General features: G+C 35.4%; 1 pseudogene; it reads right to left on the bottom strand.

Moving 5' to 3' along the window:
• LOC110028107 overlaps positions 1-8,406 on the bottom strand; it is an 18,215-nt pseudogene extending 9,809 nt beyond the window's left edge.
• Between the last annotated feature and the right edge of the window lie 48 nt (positions 8,407-8,454).

Genomic DNA, 8,454 nt, shown 5'->3' on the forward strand with positions numbered 1-8,454 from the left:
GATCATTATGTGGAATTTCAAGTTGAGTAAAAAGAAAAGTTTTGAATTTCTAATGGTGGGGGTACCTTTTCTAATTTTCTAAGACTAGTCAATAGGAAAATCCTATGGCTAGACCTAGGCTACTGAAGAAGTTTCTAGACCTCAATCAAAAGTGAGGTCAACAATTCTGCAATTTGCCTACATCCTCGGAAGCAGAGCGGTGACTTCCTTTGGATTTTACAAAAAAGAGTACAAGTGACAACTATTAAGCAGGAATTAGCTTCTGTTCCAACAAATGCATATTTTGGCTTTCAAGTCCCATCATTCATAGGATTTGACACTTTTTAAGTTTTAATCCTCTCGAAATTTATTAAATCTGGGCTTACGGGATTTACTAAATTCTACTAGGGCTTCTCTCTCTCTCTCTCTCTCTCTCTATATATATATTTGTGTGTGTGTGTGTGTGTGTGTTGCGCGCGCGCGCGCGCGTGTGTTGCACGCGCGTGTGTGTGCGCGCGCGCGCGTGTGTGTGTGTGTGTGTGAGAGAGAGAGAGAGATATATATATACACACACACACACGCTACACTCGCTTCGCTCAGTTCCGCTCCAGCATCTGTCCCCTATCTCGTACAACAGACATATCTAACATAATGAATATGTTATTTCTGATCAGAAGAAATCTAATCATTTAATCTTACTTCAAGATTCATGCATAATCCTTCGGTACGTCATATTGCAGCAGACAAACACATTGTTTATTATATCCAGAAGATAATTAACAATGATATTTGGTACAAATCTATTTCTAATTTTTATTAGGTTGTTATTATTGATAGTGATTATATATGTTCCAAAGGCAATTTTAAAAGTATAAGTGGATTTATTTTTAGTCTCAGATCTCGCCATTATATTTGGAAAAGAAGCAAGCAACTATTGCATGATCATCTTCAAGGGCTAAATATATTGCAATTTCATGAGCATCATGTCAAGAAATTTGGATGAGAAAAATATTAGCAGATCTTCAACAACCTCCATTAAAAACAACAGAGATATTTTGTGATAATAAATCTACAATATTTATGACAAAAATCAATATTTTATAGTAGGCCAAAACATATACTGTTGTGAAAAAATGACGACAATAAAGCGAAAAATGAAACGAGAAAAACTACACACAGGAAAACACCAGAGGGGCACACAGATTTACGTGGTTCGACAAATTTGTCTACGTCCACGGAGCTGCAGAGGATTTTATTTCGTCAAGAAATTACACCGTCGAATGCCTCGACATTTATAAAAAAAGCTCTATTTCTTCTCTCCCTTCCTCTCTCGCTCTCTTCCTCTCTTTCTCTCTTAGAGAACCTGGCTTGGCCTTGCTTGGCTTGTGGTTTATGACAAACCATAAGAGACTATTTAAAGAAACCAGGAGAGCGGTAGATAGGAGGTAGGTGGGTGGTATGTGAGTGTGGTAGATGAGCGGTAGGTGGGAAGGTAGGTGAGCGGTAGGTGAGATTCTTAATTAGGAAGCTAATTAAATTGTGGTGGATCGGGTATCCACATTACCCAACAATTCTTCCACTTGAAGACTGGGACACTGACTTCAACACTAACTGGTTGCATCATCTACTAGTTGTACTGACATTTTCCTCAAACATGATATCCTCCACCTCTATAACTCAAAGCCCTGTCTTCATACCCGAAGATTAGCTGAAGTCAAGCACAACTTCAGCTTCTCACGAGTAGCACCCTCAGTTGACATATCACCGTCAACGTAGCTTTGTACCACCAAGCTCTTTCTTGGGTTACTTTTGTATCTGCTTACAACTCCCACTGCATGAGCAATATCCTGTCTCTGCTGAAAGCCCTTTTCAACAAGTCTAGCCTTGTACCTCTTATTGCCACCAAGAGCAGTCTTCACCCGGTACACCCACTTATTGTGCAATGTCTTCTTTCTTAGTAGAAGTTCTGCCAGCTCCTAAGTCTGATTCCCTGGTAGGGAATCTGTCTCCTCCTTCTTGGTCACCTCCCACTTGCTCGAATTCTCATCTTGCAAGATTTCTTCATAACTCTGCGGTTCTCCACCATTTGTCTATACAAGGTCCGGTCTTCCTACCTTTGGCGCTCTACCACTTCTCAGGAAATTGACCTTCTTCTACTTCCCCATAATGCATCTCTAACTCATGTGTCCCCTCTGAGTAAACCTGTAGTCATATATAGTGTGTCAGTTTTCTTACCCCGAGCTAGTACTAATTCTCTTTTGGTAACCTTTCAGGTGTTATCTAAGAACACCACCGAAAGACCACTCTCATTGAGCTGCCCAACAGAGATGAGATTTTTCTTCAACTCAAAAACGCGTCTGACTTTTTGCAAAGTCCATTTTTTCTTGTTAGGGAGTGCAATATCAACGTCTCTCATCCCCACCACGCTTAGAGGCCCCCACCACGCTTAGAGCTTTTCCATCAGTCAGATGTACCTTCCAAAAGTTACCTGCAACATAATTTCACATTGACTCCCGACGAGAAGATGTATGGAAGGAAGCACTTGAATCCAACATCCAATCATCAACAGAACTGTGAACTGTCAGAAATAGTGCATCATGTATTTCTTCAGTTACAACATTAGCATCATCATTCTCCTTTATCTTACGATTCTTGCAGTTTATTTTTATGTGGCCAACCTTACTATATTCCAGCAAGTTGCATGCTGACCAGACCTTGATTTTGATCTTCCTCTGTTTGAGTTCATGTCTTGTGATCTACCTCTGGAAGCAACAATCAATGTCGAACTCGAACCCGATGTCTCGCCATAATCTTTCCTACACACCTCCTCAGCCAAAATCAAATCACGATATCATCATATTTCAGCTTAGATTTACCTGAGATTTACCTGCAAAACTACAGATTTACCTGCAAAACTACTAACTGTCATCCTCAAGACTTCCCAGCTATTTGACAATGAAGCTAACAATATCAGCGCACGTATAAATCAATTTCAACAGATTTCAACAGAAGACAACTGATTTGTGATAGTGTTGAAATCATTTAGGTGTTGAGAAACAGGCACACCTTCCAACATCTTCAAGTTGAATAACTTTTTCATCAGATGCACATTATTATTCGTCGATGGCTTTTCATACATACCTGATAAAGCCGCCATGAGATCTGCAGTTTTCCTCTCCTTGATGTTTAATCGTATAACCCCTAGACCCTGTCGATCCAACATATTCCATTCCGTCTCGTCTATCTTTTCTGGTCGCTTTCCCAGTAACAAAAGATGAAGTTTCTTCCCATAGAGGTAGTCCTCTATCTGCATCATCTAGTAAGCAAAATCTGTGTTATTGAACTTTTTGAACCCCGATGTCATCACTTCATCTCCGCCCATCGTTCTTCCTTAGATTCGAACCCAATATCTGATACCAGTTGTTGTGAAAAAATGACGACAATAAAGTGAAAAATGGAACCAGAAAAATTGCACGCAGAAAACACTGGAGTGGCACATAGATTTACGTGGTTCGGCAAATTTGCCTACGTAGAGGATTTTATTTCTTCGAGAAATTACTCGGTCGAGCACCTTAACATTTACAAGAAAATCTTTTTTTTTTCTCTTTCTCTCTTAGAGGACTTGGCTTGACATTGCTTGGCTTGTGACTTATAACAAATCATAAGAGACTATTTATAGAAATCAGGAGAGCGGTAGGTATGAAGTAGATGGGTGGTAGGTGGGTGTGGTAGATGAGCGGTAGGTGGGAAGGTAGGTGAGCGGTATGTGAGATTCTTAATTAAGAAGCTAATTAAATTGCGGTGGACCGGGTCTCCACATTACCCAACATATAGAACTTCCACATCATTTTGTGCTAGACGTTAATGCCTCCAGAATTATTAAGGTCAAGTATTATCCTTCAGATGACCAAATCATTGATAGATTTACAAAAGCTCTAAATTTGCAAAAAAAAAAATTAGATATTTTGATCAAACGTTGTTGTATAAAAAAACTAATTAAATAAATGATATTTATGGTAATTTAACAAAAGTGAAAGGGTTTAAACCAAGAAGAGGTAAATTATTATTAATTAAAAAAATTTGGACCAATAATAATTATATGTAAATAATTGTTATTATTAAAATAATAGTTAATTAATTAATTATTATTATAATTTAAAAGAATTAGGGTCTGTTTGGGGCAACTTATTTGGTGCGGTGGCGTTTTGAAAACGCACCTGGCCTGTTTGGGTAAACTGCGTTTTGGCAGCTTATGTGTTTTCAAAACGCTGAAAACAATTTTTTAATACCGCACCTGTCTAGGTGCGGTGGTAGCTTTCTGGCTGCGGTCTGGCTTTTCCAAAAAAATAAAAATTTGTAATAACTACCGCACCTAACTTATCAGCAAATTATTTTTAATCAACTTATCATCAGATTATCCAATAAGCTGCAGCTGTCCCAAACAGGCCCTTAGTTTCGGATGTGGCACCCCAGCGCCGCTAACAACCGTACTTTCATCGAACTTTTCAAATAAAAAAAATTACTTCTTTTTCTAGAACTTCAGCTTTTAAGAAGCTACAATAACTATTGATTTAAAATTTTATATAGCTGCAGCCGAAACAAATATCGCCTTAGTCATTTTATTATAAATCATGTGAAAGTTTAAAAGAAATTGATATTGCCCTTTGATTAAAAAATCTCTATCTTTCCTCTATTTTTGCTTCATCTTTTCCAACGAAATAAAGCATCTAAGAGTATCAATAAGAGAAAACTAGAACTCCTGATGATCCTTTTACACACATGCACACAGTAAAAAGGGATGTTCCGAGTAATTTTTATTTACAGTACATGACATTGTGTACAAGCTAATTTTCTTATCCATAATCTTACAAACAACTAGTATTATTTAAATATATCATGTATTTTATCTTATAAAGCAATATTTTTATTATAATTTATGGCAGTTTGATTCCCTTTTCTGTTCAAAAGTAATATTATAGTATTTATCATAAAATGTTCTGTTTGATGGTTTTTCTCATCCAGAATTGATCTAATAAGTATTGATAATTAAGACTACAATATAATGAATGTTAACCAAATTAAATATAAGTTTGATCATCCCAATCACAATATATTTTTACTAATAAAAATAAATATGGTCGCCATTAAATATTATATTTTCAGCATTAACATTCTGAATTCAAAACAACATTAAATCACATTTTCTTTAATATAATACTAATGGTGCTACTATGTAAAATAACATTACAATATGATTTAAATATCCATGATTTGAAAGCTCAAACCAACATTCTCTTAGAGGCAGCCCATATCCCAAACACAGCATATATAGATATAAATAACATAAATGATGGAATTTATTAAAAACATTAATAAATTAAGCAATCAAAACACAAGCGTCAGAGAGAAAGAGAATCTTGAACATACCTTAAATGGGCAGAGCAAATGGTCCATCTTGTCAGTTGTTTCAGACAGCTAATAAATAGAGGAAATCTTAATATAAATAAGACAGTTAATTTCAGGTCAAAATATAAAAGTAATCATTGTTTAACAATGATTGTGAAACAGAGTCATTGATTTTGTCTCATCAGAGCGTAACAAAAACAAAGTATTTTCTTTCTTGCTTCTTTCAAAGACTGCCAATTCGATCAGTTGAGTTAGAATTGTTCGCTTACTGAAGCAAAAAGGCATGCTGTGCAAACACATTAATTACATTCTTACTAAAATACCAAAAGAGAATTGATTGAAAAGGGAAAAGAACAGTCGTTACATTCTTGCTAATTTACTGATACAATTCTGTGTTTTACGTGAATTTAGTAGTTTTTGGAGATCAACGCAGCTCACATCCATGCTACACTTTTATAATTAAGCACATTAATTACTACTGTTGTTCACTAAAATAGATAGGTTTATATAAATATGTAATTGTGTGGAGTATATGATTTCATGAATATTGGGCTTTATTTAATTATATAACTATCTTTGTGCACTGAAAATATTGCCGCATATGTACGCTGCATTTCCAGGGTATAAGAGGCACTAAAGCGCTTGGATTTTAAGAGAACATGTGTTATACACAGATGGGAGAAATTCATTTGAGAGATAAAGATGAGATTGTGAAACAATGCATATTAATATCTTGAGAACAACATGAGTTTAGTTATTCATTTTTCCTACATAAATAACTGGGCTTATTCAAGTTCGCAATTTTAATTATACTATTATCTCTCTCCCTCTCTCTGTCTCTTTCTTTCTCCCCGCAAACCAAACTCTGGAAATGAAGTAGGCCATTACATATCCTTTTATAAGGTTAACTTGAAACGTTTGATAATTTTTGGAATATAAGATAATTAATAAAAATTATATTAATATTTATAATCTTGTTAAAGTAGATAATTTTTATGAGCATTTATAGTTGTCTAGCTGGTGAATTAAGTATCAACATATCTTAAACCATTAAAAACAATCTTGAATTCTGTGATTTAACAGAAATTATAGATTTGGGAAAAATGATAATTCATAGCAAAGATTTTCTTCAATAAGTAGGGTTTGTTTAGTTCTTTGCATTAATGGTGTAAAGTAAATGAAATGTAGGGGCTTTCAAAATTTTGGCTTTTGATTGGGTGAAAAAAAATAATGTGATTTAAAATTTTGGTGAAATTGGAGTTCACCCGACAATTCAAAATTGGTGTATTCTGAATTCGCCAGATTTGAATAATTAGTTACATTACAAATTGTTGACTGTTGTTGTTGTCATGATCGTCTGTCACCGTTAATCGCTCGCTGTTCACTGCTTTTCATCTCTCAGCACTCATCGCAGTCATCGTTGCCACCTCCACCGTCGATAACCTGCCACCGGTCGACCACTGCCACTCGCCAAACATTGCCCTCCACCACCACCATTGCCCGCTGTTTTCACTTGCCGCTCGCTCAGGCATCATAGCCAATATGTCGCCACTGTTGCTATCATAAAACATGTTTAACCTAAATTTTTATTTTTTCTTGTATTAAACTAAAAATATATAAATACTCTTACATTTAATTTACATCAAACAAAAAAAAAAAACATCAAAATATTATAAATACACAACATTTGAATCCCATGTATTCCTTTGGCGCTATATTTTTTTTAGCAAACCATAAGGCCCCTGCATAATGGACACGAATATTAGTGCAACTAATGTGTTATACTCTTCAAATAATTATTTTAATATGTAAAAATTATTCTCTGTTTTGCAAGTGAGTAGAATGATGTGCATGGCTGCACTCTAAAAGCTAACTACAAGTATAATAAGCATTTTATTCATTTTATTTACATACCAGCGACAGATGGATTGTTCAGCAAAAGCGATTCTGCACGCTTGCTCTTCTTTTTCTTAATTAACAACCTTGATCATTTTTTTGTCTCATCTAAATTTGATTAGAATGAATTTCATAGTCATTAAATTCATAATATATAGCTAATCAATAGTTGATTATCAAATATTACAATAAATTTGATAGCAATAAAGCCTGTTCTAATTAAAATTTGAGTTGCTTATTTTTCTATTGATATGCTGATATTGCTTACCATAACCATATAAAAGAAGAGTGTTTAGCATGGAAAATTATTAATGAAATTGACTGTAAAAACAACTAAAATAAATCTGAAATAAAATATAAAAATCTAAGCTGGATCAAAATTAAAAAAAAAAATACTCATGTTGGATTTTAATTGCATACCAAATGAATTGATATACAAGAGTACATTGAAGTGATAAATGTATGAGCAGTGAAGCATTAATATAGAAGTACAAATCTACTTAACCTTAGGCAGATCTCCAAGCCGAAGCTCAAGATCCAACGTCTCTTCAGCCATACCAGGGCTCACCGAATTCTTCTTCTTCTTCTGGAAACTTCCTTCAATCTCATCCTCTTCCTCATCCAAATTTCTCTTCATCAACCTTATAAAATCCATCTCACCCAGCCTCATTTCTTCTCCAAAATCACAAAAATTAGGGTTAGGGTTAGGGTTAGGGTTTAGAAGATCTTCTTGCTCGTCTTCCTCAGCCACTTGGACAATCAAAGATTGCTTCATTCTGGCTCGATCTCTTCGGTGAACATTCATATGACCGCCAAGAGCTTGTGCAGATCGAAACTCTCTTCCACAAAAGCTACAAGGGTAGGCTCTTGGAGGCCAAACGCAGCCTCCTCCAAGAACACCTGCAGTGTCCTCAGCAAAGGCTTTCTCTTCCCATGATCGGCTATCCATTATCGTTGATGATATTGGTGGTAATCGGAAACCTATCCTAGGGGCGTTGGAAAGTTGAAGTTGACCATCATTGGGCTCTCTCCTTCTTGCCCACATCCAGTACTTAGATTGCTCCATATTCTTACTATCTGGTAGTAGTGGCTAGAAGAAATGGAGCATTTCTAGATATATATATATATATATATAGCTATTTTTTATTTGAGAATGATTGAATGTGGGCTTTT

This window comes from Phalaenopsis equestris, unplaced genomic scaffold (genome assembly GCF_001263595.1).
Source record: "Phalaenopsis equestris unplaced genomic scaffold, ASM126359v1 Scaffold000488, whole genome shotgun sequence".
Classification (NCBI taxonomy): domain Eukaryota; kingdom Viridiplantae; phylum Streptophyta; class Magnoliopsida; order Asparagales; family Orchidaceae; genus Phalaenopsis; species Phalaenopsis equestris.